This window comes from Canis lupus, chromosome 10, assembly GCF_003254725.2.
Source record: "Canis lupus dingo isolate Sandy chromosome 10, ASM325472v2, whole genome shotgun sequence".
NCBI classification, from domain to species: Eukaryota; Metazoa; Chordata; class Mammalia; order Carnivora; family Canidae; genus Canis; species Canis lupus.
The window spans coordinates 38,500,597-38,516,657 of NC_064252.1; the positions used below are offsets into that span (position 1 = coordinate 38,500,597).

Below are 16,061 nucleotides of genomic sequence, written 5' to 3' on the forward strand. Positions count from 1 at the left end.
TTACATATATGAGTATAGCTTGGAAATACGGTGACTCCAGGTCCAGATCACTGCAAAATAAAGTGAATATTGCAAAAAAGAAAGTCATGAATCTTTTGGCTTTCCAGTGCATTTAAAGGTATGTTTACACTAGAATGCAGTCTATCAAGTGTGCAATAACATTAGGTCTCAAAAAACAAGGTACATGTCTTAATTAAAAAATACTTTATTGGTTAAAAATGCTAACCATCTTCTGAGCTCTCAGTGAGTCATGATCACTGATCCCAGATCACCATAACAAATGTGATCATAACGCAAGAGTTGGAAATACTGCAAGTCTCACCAAAATGTGACACAAAGACACGAAGTGAGCAAATGCCGTTGGATAATTGGCACCAATAGGGTTGCCGCACACCTTTCAATTTGTACGAAACCCAGTATGAGTCAAGCACAACAAAATGAGGTATGGGTGTAACAGGTTTAGAAGGCTCGCTAGCATCCTTCATGACATGGGGTTTAGCTGTTGTTCAGGTAGTTACAATGCCAATAAAATGCATACTGACAAAAGTAAATGCTAAGATGCACTACTGAATAAAACTTGCGTAAACCCCTCTTTTGTTTAAAAAGAAGGAAAGAAGGAAGGAAGGAATGAACGAACGAACGGCAGGCAGATACACACATAGGTTCCAAAATCTCATTGAGATAATTCAAGTACGCTCAGTGATTCAAAAGATTTAACTATGAATATGTGTAAGAATTACTTTGATTATTTTGCTGAAGTTCATATCCCTTACCTTTTGGGAATAAAGGATTGGAAGAATGAGGGAAAAGCCAAGGGCAACAGATAGGGTAGGGGTGAGCAAATCCTCTTTCTCTCTCCCAACCCCCCGCCTCTTCACTCTCGCGCTCACTGGCATGTGTGTACACACACTAACATTTCACTTTTTTTTTTTTTTTTTTTTTTGGTAGAATCTTAAAAAGGAGGCAAGGCCAAGCACAGGCTGTTGGTGGAGTAGAAACAGGGATGAAAAGTATGATTTTACTATTAACTTTATTCTTTTCTGTAACATGTTTACAACTGTGTCTTACTTTCTTGATTCTCTTCACTGCCTGGTCTTCTGAGAAGCATAGTCTGGTCACCCTAGGGCAAAGGCTCTTTCCCTCCCTCTCATCCATGCCCCACCAGGCACTAAACCAGTCCTCACCATCCTTCTTGGTGCTGCCATTCAGATCCCCATTGCTATAATGGCTGCTCACCCTCTTGATCTGCAAAGCTCTCTCCCACCTTCACCTCATCTTTGGGAACTCCCAGTAAACTCTTGGCTCCCTCCCATCCTGACCCCAGCACTCAGCGAGGGGGTGAGATCCTACCCTCTTTCAAGAGATTCCAGGCACCTCCTCTGGGAAGAGTTTCTAGATGCCTCCAGGGTCAGTTAAACACTCTCCCTCTGGGTTTGAATTTTATCCAACTCCCCCAATTCATATGTTAAAGTCCTAAACCCCAGTACCTCAGAATGTAACAGAATTTAGAGATGGGATCTTCAATGAGGTCATTAGGTTAAATGCCGACTGGTGCTAATCCAATAAAACTGGTGTCCTTATAAGAAGAGGAAGAAACACGAGGGATGTGCAAGCACAGGGAGACGGCCATGTTAGAAGGCAGCAAGATGGCAGCCATCGACAAGACAAAAAGAGAAGCCTCAGGAGAAACCAAATGGGCCAGCACCTCCATCTTGGACTTCCAGCTTTCAGAACTGTGAGAAAATAAATTTCTGTTGTTTTATTCCCCAGTCTGTGGTGTTTTGTTATGGAAGCCTCAGCAAACCAATTTACCATCTCCTTCACCAGACTGTCAACCCATGAATTCTCACCACATACAACAGGAACCTGAAAAATATGCCCTAAATGAATGCAGGAATGAACGAATGGAAGGAACCAGCCAGTAACCAGTCCACCAGAAAATCCACAGACCATCTCCTTGCCTCCTTCCTTCCGGGCACAAAAGAACAGATTCTCCAGTTTTCATACTTTCTTTAAAATCCAGTTTAAATACTGCTACCTCTGGGAACACACTCCCGATTCTCCTACAAAGAGACACAGAACACACGTCTACACAGAACATGCTTCCTTTCCTCCTCAGTGCAAAGTCTTATTGCAGCATTCACCACACTGTACCATCATCATTATACTTTGTATTTTAACATAGATATTTAACCATTGACAAAAATAACCAGGATATGTCTCCCCAGGTACCTTAACATTCAACCTTGGCATTTATGGACCTATAGCCAATCACCCGGTCCCAACTCTAAGTGATTTTAAAGCAAATCCCATAGAAAAATTATTTTCTCTGCACATACTTCAGTGTGTATCACCAACAGATAAGTACAACTCCATTATTACACCTAAAATAATCATTAATTCCTTAATATAAACCTCTTATTTAGTGTTCTAATTCTCCCAAGTTTCTTGTAAGTGTCATTTTATAGCTGATTTATTTGACTCAGGATCCAAATAATGTCCATAAATTACAATGTCTTGTATGTCTTTTAAGTCACTTTTAATCTATTTTATTTGAAGAATGATTTGTTGAAGAAATTGGGGCATTTGTCCCGTAGAATAAGTATCCAGCATTCTGGACGTTGTAAATTTCATCTCCCTGATGCTGTTTTACATGTTCCTCCACCCCGGCATTTCCAGTGAATGGGCAGTTAGCACAAGGGACTCATCTGATGGGAGAAGACTTTCTCAAGGGCAGAGATTCAGCGCTGACCCCATACTTGGTACCAGATAGCAACCCAATGAATCAATGATTCAGTAAATAACAAAACAAATTGGTACTAATGTATCAGTGCAGTTCTCCGCTTTTATCCTTTCTGCTGGTCCCATTTTTACACATGATCCTCCCTGGGATCAAGGGTATGACGCTTCCCCTCCATTTCTGGCCCCTGCAGAAAGAAAAGGTGCCACTCCACTTCTTCAACTGAGAATAGGTATCTAATATTTGAGACTAAAAGTTAAAAAAAAAAAAAGTCTAAGCATTGAATGAGATGTTCTGCTGGGTTTTAAGAAATTGGTTTAAAAAGAAAAATCATCTGTGGAGCAGATGGGTCCTGAACAGTGGCTCAAGGTGTCATGGTTTCACTGATGGACATTCTTACACAACCCCAGAAAGGCATTCATGCCACCAAACTACCCTATTGAAAATACTGCCCCTGTATTTCTCCAAAACAAGAGTCCTTTTTTTTCCCTACAAGGAACATTTCAATTGTTTTATATAAAAATCTAAGCCCAGAATCAAATTAGAAACTGTCAAGTTCAACACCTCGGCATTGTTTTAGCACCACACATTAATTTTAGGAGAACAACAAATCCTCCAAGCCTGCAGCTGATATGCGTGGGCATCACGAGACAAAAACATCCAGAGAGAGCTGTTCAGGTGAGGGCCTGGGTTCTAATTAACTCAGGATTAAATTGCTGCATCCCGAGTGAATGAGCTACATGTACGGAGGCCGACTTCAGTATTTCAGGGATTTGAAGTGTTTATGCAAGACCCTATCTTTGTTCAAGGTCACATCATCGGGCTTTTAAGAAATCCAAACAGGACTGTCAATATGAGGGTGAGGGGCATGGTTTTTACTGCTACCTGATGAAGGTAATGACTTAAAAAAGACTGGGAACTGTCCATGACCTTTGGCATCTGAGAAGTCCCTGGAAGCACAGAGAACAATTAAGTTCTGGAGAAAGATTTTGTGGGAAGGTTGTTTGTTTGTTTTAATTTTGTAAATTACTGGTAACTGAGAAGCCTCCCACAGAATGAATTTGCTACTAAGAAACTGCAGGGAAAAACATTTCACTGCATATTATCCTATTTTACTTCTGATGAATACTAAATAAACTTGTTTTCCCCACTTTTAAGTAGAGGTGATGTTCATATAGATATTATAGTATCCCTTAAATGTAGTCCATAGAATTTCATAAAATATGGAATGAAAAGGAAACTAAGTTAAGTTTTCCCAACAACAAAAAAGGTCTGGGCGCCTAGGTGTCTCAGTAGGTTGTGTCTGCCTTGGACTCAGGTCATGATCCCGGGTTCCTGGAGTCAAGCCCACAACAGGCTCCTTGCTCAGCTGGGAACCTACTTCTCCCTCAGCCTCTCCCTCTGCTCGTGCTCTCTCTCTCTCTCTCTCTCTCTCAAAAATAATAAATATTTTTAAAGGGCTAATAGTTAATAAAGTTTAACCTGTAGAGAACAAATTTATGATTATTCCAAATTAATAGAAATTTTAATACTACTGTATTCTGAAAGTATACTTAGCTACTTTTAAATATTCCTACAACAGTGAGAGTATGTTTCACCCACATTTTCCCCAAATGCCAGATGCTTTCACAATTCTGTGACTTATGTATACTATTTCTTCCCCCATATTGAGGTAACTTTATCGCTCCAGCTTCCCAAAGTCATTGTCCAGCTAAATCAGCTCATTTTTCAGAAATGAACTCAAACAGTTCCCTTTTGGGGGACATTCTATAAGAATGGAAGACATTCCTATAGAAACCATTCTTATATAATCATAAACTCCCCTATTTAAAGGCTATCTAGACCGGAAGAGCCTCCAGGAAGGGACCTCCACATGCTGAGGTCCATATGGCTTGGCCACATGGCAGGCGCTCAGTAAAATGATAATATCAGACATTTATCATCCAATAAACTTTCACTTCTTTAATTATATTTGTAAGATCTGTTGCAATTGTCTAATACCCTACAGCATTCAGTGCCATCTGGCCCAGAATCCTCTCCTCCCAAATTGCAAACCAAGCGACCCTGAATCCCTTATACAACTGTCCATGAGCCAGAGTATAACGGTCAACACAGAGCTTTAAATACAGAAAATGACATAACTATGCCAAAACCAAATGATGGTTCTACTTATAAACCATATTTGATTGTATTGCTCTAAATTATTTTTTTCCTGAGATTCTCATTTGTTAAATAAATTACCAATGAACCAATGAGAGGGTATGAATCAAAGAGTACTTTGAAATTCTAGAGCTCAAAAAATATATATATATGACTTCCTATGGCAGCTGCCCAATTAATGCCATCCATAAAGCCATTCAAATACTGTGTGTGGGCTGAAATCCAATTAAGTCATTTCTGTCTGAATATCCCCAAAGAGCCTCCTGGTGAGCTGGAAGTGGAAATAATCACAAATGCCAGATTAGCTGTGTAAGCACTTCCAAGGCTGAAACCAGACGAGAGCGTGAAAATCTACATGCCCAGCCTTTCAACTGGGCACAAAGAAAAAAAAAAAAAAACATTTCAATGACCACCTGGCAGAAAGTCAAGCCCATTTCCTTGGTTTGCCAGGTCTTCTCAGATAATCCGCACCCAGTGGGAGTATCAAAAAAAAAAAAAAAAAAAGCTTGATCCCTTCATTTACACACATTATGAAATGACAACCTTCCACTCCACAATGCAATTTTGTGTACAGAGGAAAGAGAGTCAGGAAGAGATTTCAAACTTTCTCTGAATTCACCATTTTATTCAACCAACCCCTTATGGAGTATGTCTTGAAATTAATAAACTCTGAAATTCACAACTGCCTCTATGCTGTGATTTGTCCCATTAAAACATGCAAGCAAAGCCAAACCTTTTGAGTGGCTGAGGAACAAAACAGACTCAGCTCATGAGTTCAAGTTCTCCTTCACCTTACAATCTATTACTTTTAAAACTCTGCAGAGTACACAGTATCTTCAGCTTATGCACAATAGCTCAAATCTTGAGCGTTCTAGCCATGCTCCAGAAATACAAAGGGTCCTGGCTTGCCAATTCATTCCAAACAGATCCCACCTGAGACCTACTGAATTAGAGTATCTACAGTTTATGAAAGCTTCTAGGCGTTTAAAACGCCAGCTCCAGGTAAAAACCACTACCATAGAGAAAAGAACAGAAAGTATAAAAGGCCAGTTCAAGAAGCCCTATTCTCTTAATCTCTTAATCCTAAATATTTGAATAAAGGGTTATCTGAAAGAAAATTAATCCAGGTAATGAAGTTTGCCATGCCTCTGTGCATGATGTAAAGGATGCAAGGACTTTGTTTTAAACTAGATGCCAATTCCCACTCTACGTCTTACTAACTATAGGATGCTGAGGCTGCTACTTCACCCCAAGCCTCGGTTTCCTTGGAGGCAGTACCAGTCACCTCGCTAGGAGAATCAAAGTCACACTTACTCAATGAAAATGTGTTGCACATCTGCTATGTGCAAACACTGTACATAAATAAGGCACAGCACAGATGCTGTCCTTCCTAAGGAACTGGGTCTGGTCATGGACCAAAGTCAAATAAGAGATGACACAGCAGTGCTTCTTTATTTCATTTGCAACAAGAAAACTCACCTATTAAAAAAAAAAAAAAAATCGCCTGAACTGTGCTAGGCACCTTCTAAAACAGATGTCTGCTATTCAAAATATTTGCTTTAAAATAAAATTCTAAGGAGACAAGCAAATTGAGTATATGTGTGTGTATGTATGTATGTATATAACATACATATAATAGCTTTAGGTAAAAAATAATTTTTGGTGGAAGAGAAAGTAAGTCTCATCTCACTACGGTGTCTCTTAGGAGTCTCTTCTCCAAGCAAAACCTTCCTCACTGGAACAATGCTGAGGTGCTCTGAAACCTACCATCCCAACACCATCCTCACTTCTAGACAGACTTCATGTTAATTCATCCAACAAGTATATTTTGAACCCCTACCAGTACTGTGCCAGGTCCTAGACACACAACATACAAGGCAGATTATGCTTTGCCCCATGAGGCACATACAAGAGACAACTGGGAGAGCCAAAATGTGGATTCTGGATGCTACCAATCATTATCAATCACCTCTGTAAGAGGCACGCAAACTGAGATGAGGAAGTCACGTGGGAAAGGGAAGTGCTGGGCTACCTTGCAGAGTAACCATGCCTGACCCTGCCAGGCTTCTCGGGCAGCATCACACCCACACCGTAGCCCCAGCAGGTATATTCTGAGTGGCATCTGCTACCTCACTAATCCTCTTGTTCCACCTCAGCATGCCAGTTTTCAGTTCCAGCTCTGCAAGTGTTCTAGATTCTAATTCAGTCATGGACGATCTCAATCACTCCATCCGATTACCATCTGAAAATTTGAAACACAAGCTTACAACCATGCTCTGGCACAGATCATGGCCAAGGACATACACATCTGAGACCTGAACTCAGGGAAGGTCAAGCTAGCAGTCCACACGTTCTGCGGGTATGGCCCTCCAAAGAGCTACTTCCTGACCCCGGGGAAGATCAAGCTGGCAGTCCACATACTCTGTGGGTACAGCCCTCCAAAGAGCTACTTCCCCTGACCCCAGGGAAGATCAAGCTGGCAGTCCACACGTTCTGTGGGTATGGTCCTCCAAAGAGCTACTTCCCTTAACCCCGGGGAAGGTCAAGCTGGCAGTCCACACACTCTGTGGGTATGGCCCTCCAAAGAGCTACTTCCCCTGACCCCAGGGAAGGTCAAGCCGGCAGTCCACACGTTCTGTGGGTATGGCCCTCCAAAGAGCTACTTCCCCTGACCCCAGGGAAGGTCAAGCTGGCAGTTCACACATTCTGTGGGATGGACCCCCAAAGATCACTAATCTGCATAATAGTCCAATAGGAAAGGAGAAAGGCCTGCTACCCGATTTGGTCAAGGAGCTTCGGCTTTGGAATGAAATATAAGCTCCACTCCTTCTTGGCTCTTTCGGCCAGATGGCTTACTGTGTCTAAAGCTTAAGTTTTCTCATCTATAGAGGATAGAGAGATAGGATTACCTTACAGATGTTTTGTACATACTAAACAGCATAACAAGCACCCAGCAACACTCCAGGTACGTAGTAGGCACTCAGAGAAAACACCACTTTGTTCCCCTTACGAGACACTGAAATGCCCCTCCTCATAGCGGGGGAGCGAACTGGGGACCATCCTGCCCCTAACCCCCAACCTCTGAATTGGGCCAGCCAGAGAACACCACGAACAATCCTAGCAGCTGGTATCAGAGGAGATAAGCTGAGCCAACTGGGAGATGAGAGGATGACAGATGGAGTTGAGAAATGTCCTTTCTCTCCTTTGGTCCTGGCACTTCCTACCGTTCCTCTGTGCCATGAGCCACTCCCCTCCACGCCACTGAGTGTGACAAAGTACCTCTGTCTCATGTGCCCTGTCCCTCAGGTTGTCTCCTCTTCTTTCTGCTGATGTTGTGCACCCTTTCTTTCTTGTGGAAACAGACTCTGAATGTAAAAACCACACGACTGTCCCCCAGCCATGTCCGATGTGCGCAAGATGCTACAGGAAGTCAAGGCACTGGTCAGCGGATCGGATTTGGGGGAACAGAGCAGGTGACCACAGACCAATCCTCAAGAAGACAATGTCCTAGAAAGGCTCCTCTACAGTGACCAGGGTCCGAGGGGAGGGCCCCAGGGGAGAAGGTATGTTAACACTAAAGACGTAAGTGGGTCTGACTTTATCCAGACACCCTGCTGACATCCAGCCACACAGCATCAGGGAGAAGAGATGCCGACAGGCTCCCCGTTGCCAGCTTTCATCTCCATTCTGTAATCTGTTTAAAGGTCCCTTTCCTGATTCTGCTTTTTTTGTTTCCATTTAGAAAATTAGAACATTTGCAATCTGTAGCCTCCTGGTCGTTCTCTCCTTCAAGGCCACGCCAAGAATATCCACAGGGATTCTGCTGTCCACCTGTGAGCGCGCATACTTCATTGGAACCTCGGTGTAGGAACGCAACGCGGTCAAGTACTCTCCTCCCAGATGAACTTATCTCTTTGAGAGCTTTAATTCCTTCTCAGCGATATTTGTTGTGTACTCTCTGTTTTGAGGATAATTCTTTTTGCCAAAAAACAGCAACCAATACATACATGAAAGTTGATGCATCCCGTTCCTGCTACTGGTCATATATGACACCAGGCACCACGCCTCCACTCTGGGTCCCTCTCTCAGGCAGACCAAGGGCAGAAAGGGCATCCTCTTGCTCTAGACCTTCGAATGTTAAGGCTCACTTGACCTCACCTGGGGTTCGGCCTGCCATGTGCTACTCACACATGTACATGCCACTCTCTCATTTACTCCAGAATCATATCCTATCTTCCCACAGCTTGCAAATCCAGGAACTGCATGCCTCGGAGTTTCCCCACTAACAAGGAACGGAAACAGACCAGTGCAACAGTAATCCTTTACCCGGTGTTTACTGGGTGTCACACACTAGGCTGAGCACTTGTCCTACATTATCACATTCACTGCTGACACCAGGATGCTCCATTGACCCCCTGTGCAGCAGAGGAGTTAGGGGATGCACTGAGGATCTCTGAGTGCACAGGTGCTGAGACAATTTGGAGTCCGCTAACCTGAGAGACCTTGCCCTTGACCTTGTGCATGCTGCCCCTGGAGCTGGAAACCAAGGACAGCCTGACTCAATAGTGCACCTGAGCAGAAACCTACACTGAATCCCCTTCCAAAGGAGCGTGTGCTAAGGGAGGAACTGGTTATGATCTCTGTCAAACACTGGTGGAAAGAGAGGCTTAACTATGTCCTAGGAGCACCGTGGTTCTAAATGATACAGATTTCCCAAAGACCAGAAGCTAAACTTATCCAGGAAAGCTCTTCAAGGAACTCCTATGCTTTCCCTCTCTCTCTTTAAAAAAAAAAAGTCATTAACTATTTTCAATCACAATTCTCCCCGTTCATCCTTAACCTGTCTCCCACATCCAAGAACACAGCTGGTGAGACTACAGAAGGGCCTGCCAGGTAAGGATCATCAATATGCCTTCCTGCAATGGATTATTATTTTACCCACTTCTGGACACAATAGAAGGTACCATCTGCCTTCTACCCAAGGCCAAAACAACTCGGTGATCTTTGGGCCTCTGCTGTCTCATTTACTAATATGCAAGCACAGTAATTAGCTTTTTAGAGACTTTCACAGAATGCTATTTTGTTTTGTTTATTTAAGATAAGAGAAAGTTTTCAAAAAACTCATCTCTTCCAGTTTGGCATGGCATATATTGCAACTAGCAAACAGGAACATAGAAATAGACCCAACTGCTTCTGGGAATTTAGTAGATCATAAAGGGTGCTAGCTCTAGTCACTGCAGGAAAGACAAGCCTTCTCAATAAACAGTGATGGGATACTTTGGTAGTCATCTGGAAGAAGATGGAGCCACACTTCACATCCTACAACAGGCTGAATTCCAAATGCATCTAAGGTTTACCATGAAAAAATAAAAGTATACAAGGACATATGGAAGAAATTCTTTATAACCTTGAAGGAAAAACTTTTTTAAATCTACAACTAGAAATCCAGAAACCACAAAATATGTTTGAATTCATCTACATAAAAATAAAAACTTTTTTTTTTAACATGGCAAAATACACCCCAGGCAAATTCAAAAGACAAATAAAAAGAAAAGAGATTTTTGCTTTTCGTGACACAGACCAATACCTACTCTTCCTGATTTGGGGAGATCTCTTTAAAACTGCTTAGAAGACCAGCAAATCAAGAAAAGAGGCAAGGAAACTGGGTAGGAAAACATCTTGCTTTCAGATAAATGCTGGACTTCAATAAAATAAAGTCATATGAAGATACCATCTTGCTTCTATCAGACTGTCAGAGAACAGAATATATGGTAACAACTCGGTGTCAATGTGAACTTCCCATTTTGCCCACTGTCTTATGGTTATTTAAATGTTAACATTTGAGAAAGCTGAATGAAGAGTATACAGAAATTTTTTGTGCCATTTTTGTAATTTTTGGTAAGCTAAAGTGTGTTTCAAAAGAAAAGTGAAGACTTTCTTTATTTTCGTGTGATAAAATGGCACATGGGTGAGGCTACAGGGAAGCAAGTATGCTTGTGCACAGTTGACAAAAACGCAAAATTGCACAACTCTGTGAAAAGCAAGCAATTGGGTAAGATGTATCAAAAGAGCCACAGCCTAAATGTCCATCACTAGGTAAACAGTAAAATATATTACATCTGCATACAAAGTATTATTCACGAGGAATGTCTCTAAGTTCTAAATAGGAAAGAGTTCAAAAATTGATAGTTAATTCAGAAAAATATGGTAAGAACACTTCAGATTATTTTCCCCAAATGCATTTGTCTGTAAAGAAACTTAACTACCACTTGGCTGCCTAGTTAAGCTGCCTCAAGTATATCCCGGCAGTTTATTCTCATTATATTGAAATTCATGACCCATTTGAACTTAATTATCAGTAACCTTGGTGAGCTCACTACAGGCTTCTCCATTGAAATAACCCATAAAAATATGTTTTTAATCCAAGCTACAGGGATCTCTGAGGAACCTCACTATTTGTATCTGATGATATGAAGATGAAAGCATTTCACCCTTCATTTCTTCCCTCTAAAATCAGTCTCCAAACTCTAAGGTAACTTTCTATTAAATTGAGATATAATTCACACACCATAAAAATTCACCAATTAAAATGTACTATTTAATGGTTTTACTTATTTTTAAAAGTAATAATGAAATTTATATTATAAGATGGAAATGGGGGGGGGGACAGAGGGAAACTAATGAGTTGAGTACCTATTATTTAGATACTTTCAAAACGTTGTGGACATACAAGAAACCATAAACCTTGCCTCTGGTGAGCTGGTGAGGCCATCTGGCGCCTGGGATAGGAGGTGGGCTTCCCTCCATGTTAGATTTCAGCTGCCTTTTGCTTGTTTGGGATTTGTTTGTTTTCCTATGTATTACTCTTTCAAATAAAAACTTCTTTCAACAAAATGATAGCAGATAGAAAACAAATCTTACAACAAGCTAACCTTAACGCCTACTCCTTTCACAGAATACTAAATCCTATAGATACTTATGTTCAACAACACATCTTCTGGAGCTGGGAAATAATTTAATATTCACCCTGAAATAGATGGATCACACCCGTAAATTAACGAAAATGTAGTTATAATTTTGTTCTCTTCGGAAATGAACTGAATCAGATTAATGCAGCTAGTCATCCTCCAGTCAGACCTTCCTTAGGATGATTAAACTCTTTAAAAATCTGCAGTTAGTTCCAGTAGCTTTAAAAAAGTTATGAAACCATAAATTAATGAGTCTACACCAAAGTGCTCAGAGTTCTCAGTGCCAAATTTATGAACTGGTTTTGTTTTCTAGAAGCATCCTGCTTCCACGGAGAGGCAGAGGCTGATTGGCATCCACAATATAAGGTGCTTTGTTTTAACTGGGGTTACAAAACCCCAGCTGCTGGCTGCAGCTCCCTCATTCTAACTATGGGAGAATCATAATGCATTTCATCTTGGTTGGGAGTTGCTGCAAACCCAAGGACTTACTGACTGTGACTATGTACCCCTCTCCCAAGGGCCTGGCAGGAACCCTAACAAGACCCACGCTAAACTCCCTCCCCACCGACCCCAAAGTCCTTAAATCCTCAAGCCCCTGTCCTGTGCGTGGTTTCCTGCAGTGTGCACAGGACTATTTAAAGACTTCCTTCCACTTGCCCACGCAGACTGGTAGCTTGCTGCTCAAGCACGCCAACTTTTCTTCCTTCGAAGATGCAAACCATCTTTTGCCCTTTACATCGAACAACACGGACTTATATGCTGGTGGTACCTTCATTCATGCTCTAGAACTGTGAGTGCAACACTCAACACTCAGAATAGCACAAAATCTTTTTTTATTTCTGTGCAGGGGGAAAAAAATTGACCCAAGCTTCAGAACCCTATCAATATTTAAGGGCTGCCCCCTAAAAACTAGTAGGAAGGCTGAAATAGGGGTATTTTGTAAGGTTCTGAATTTAGCAAAGGAAAAAGGCTTATAAATCAATGTCAGCTTTTCTCCTGTGGGGGCCAAAGATGCAGACAGAGAAGGGTTAGTGGTATAGGATGGGAGTCAAAGGCCTAAAAAGGATAATAAGCGTTTTTATTTTCGGGCCACAAAGTTAAAACCAAAAAGGAGTTTGATGACTCAATTTATTTCTGAAAGACCACCCTCCTAACAATCCAAACACTCTTTCACACCTGCCACGAGCATCGAAATCCACGTTCACAAAGAAGTGTTAAAGCTCACAGGTAAAATGTTAATAAAATTTATCCTAGAAAACCAACTCCTAAGAGGGCTGCCAAACCTGTGAACTGTCATTGTTAATGTCTTAGCTATTCTAGTGATATATATTTGCTTTCCCGGAATCGAATTTGTATATTTACTTGTGTCAAGGAGTAATACTGATGTGTTCCCCCCCCCCCCACACACACACACAAATCATTTAATTTATGGGATACAAGAGTGGGGAAGTGTTAAGGGGAAAGAACAGTGATATTAGGAACTCCTGGAATAACACTAAACTCCTGGATACTCTTCATCGCCAAAGGCAAAAGGTGGACAAGGCTCTGAAACCATCAAGGACTGGACAATGTCCACTTTCAACATCAAAACATCAAAAGGCCCCTACACCCTGTGCTCTGACTCCAGGCCCTCTCTGGGAACAACCAAGTGCAAATTACCCCACTGTGCCTTTGAATGACAATCTTTTTTTAAGATATTATTTTTATTGAGAGAGTGACAGAGCATGAACAGGGTAAGGGACAGAGGGAGAAGAAGCAGACTTCCCGCTGAGCAGGGAGCCCAACTCAGGGCTCAATCCCGGGACCCTGAAGTCAAGACAGGAGCCAAAGGCAGGTGCTTAATTAACTGAGCCACCCAGGTGCCCCAGACAACAATCTTTCATAAATGGATAGTACAGGCAAGACCAACCTAGAACCCACAGTGCCCAGTACACTGTCACCTCACCAAAATCTCAACTTCGATCACTTTCAAACACTTGGTTGGTGTTCCACATGCCTACACCTGCCATCCCCCAAAATACTTGGTTACACATATGATTTATACCAGAGAAAACTAAACTAGAGCTTTCAAGTACTAAGTTATATTTCTTTATACAAGCCTTGTCAGGTACATGTCATTAATATTCTCACGTCTTGTCTTTTTTTTTTAAGTTTGTTTGTTTATATACTTATGGGGGGGCAGAGGGACAGAATCTCAAGCAGATTCCCCACTGAGCACAGAGCCCCACACAAGGCTGGGTCTTAATTAAGACCCTGAGATTATGACCTGAGCCAAAACTAAGACTCAGATACCTAACCAACTGAATCACCCAGGAGCCTCTTGTGCCCCTCATGTCTTTTCATTTTAAATGACTTCTGGGGGCCCCTGGGTGGCTCAGCGGTTGAGTTTGTCTGTCTTTGGCTCAGGGTGTGATTCCAGGGTCCTGGGATCAAGTCCCACATCGGGCTCCTTACAGGGAGCCTGCTTCTCCCTCTGTCTCTGCCTCTCTCTCTCTCTGTGACTCTCATGAATAAATAAAATCTTTTAAAAAATAAAATTTTTAAAAACTGACTTTTGTTTTCCTAAAGTCCTAGACATATCTATTCAAGAAGAAGAGCTAGAAAGAGAAAGGGAGGATGAGTAAGGTGACACAAGCTCTCAGAAGCACTACTGAAATAGAGCATTTCTCACCAGTGGCACAGTGACATGTGGGGGCAGATCAATCTTTGTTGCAAAGTCCTCTGGAGCACCGTAGGATGGTTTAGCATCAATCCCCATCCTCCCTGGGGTGGTGACAATCAAAAATGTCTCCAGACACTGAAGACATTGCCAAATGTCCCCTGAGGGACGATATCACCGTGCTGAGAACCACTGAACTAGAATATATGTAAATTAAATAGACCAAGTGGCAGTGGTGCTGTTGTTTTTAAACAGCAAAAATAAGAAGGAATATTCATGTATTTTCTAACTATTTCAGAATGTGATTAAAATATTTAGATGGCAGTTGCTATAATTACCCCTTCCAAAATCACTGAATAAGTAGGCACATTCAGTTAAACTCAGTGTCATGATTAACTAAGTCATAGTATGCCATATAATTAGAAGACAACCTCTCAACTCTAGTTTGGGAGAAGTGGGTGATGTATGCTATTGCTTATTTAAGAAAATGAGAAATATTAAAAACAAATACACAACTGTGAATTGTATGATGAATATATGTCTGTGCTTGCATTAAAAAGCAATAGGTAATAGGGGGAAGGAAAAAGTCATCCTTTTACAAATAGCAATGAAAAGGGCTGGAGAGAAAAGAGCCTCAAGACCCAGAACGAGACTTCTCTGAGCACACTTCCTCTAGCTCTGGAACCATCTACATGGTTTACATAACTAAAAGCCAATGTTAACTTTTTTTTAAGTCCTAAATATCAAAAAGCAAATGGAAACCAATTAGCTAAATTACATATTGAGTTGGTGGCATGAACAGAAAGAAAAATTATTCCAAAAGACTTAGAAACATGGTAATTTGACTCTATTTCTTTAGTAGGATAAACTCTAAGGACAAAGACATCTTCTGCTGTTTCCACTACTCACATGGTTGGTAAAAATGTTGGTAGTTACTCTAAACATGTGTTGTCGATAAATAAGATAATCAAGTAAATAAATGTTCATGCCAATGTTCCTAGGGATGAAATTTTCAGCATAAGACAAAAGCGATACAAATATAAAACCACATAAGTTGGAGATCCCTGGGTGGCTCAGGGGTTTAGTGCCTGCCTTCAGCCCAGGGCGTGATCCTGGAGTCCCGGGATCAAATCCCACTTCAGGCTTACTGCATGGAGCCTGCTTTTCCCTCTGCCTCTCTCTCTCTCTCTCTCTCTCTCTCTCTGTCTCTCATGAATAAGTAAATAAAATCTTAAAAAAAAAAAACAAAAAACAAAGAAGTGAGATAGCTAGTACTTCTAATTTTGAATTAGAAATATCTATGTGAGTTTACAGAGGATTATGTCAGAAACACACCAAATCAAACAAATGAACAGACCCACCTCTGTCCACTGAAAAGGCCCAGATCCAACCACCAGCCTGGAAGCAAAGATTCCCTAACTCCAAAACCCCCGTCCCCAAATTCCACTTCCTCCTAACGGGACCATGGTCTTTGAAATGTGGGGCCCCCGCCAGGGGAGGGCCCGGCTGGAAGGACCCGAAGCACAGCAGCCCC

The 16,061-nt window shown here is 41.6% G+C and overlaps 1 protein-coding gene across 4 annotated transcripts in view; it reads right to left on the reverse strand.

Annotated features, from left to right (window-relative positions):
• The window catches only part of NCK2 (NCK adaptor protein 2), a 149,713-nt gene that overhangs the window by 78,106 nt on the left and 55,546 nt on the right, over positions 1–16,061 (reverse strand). The gene's annotated exons all lie outside the window — the stretch shown is intronic.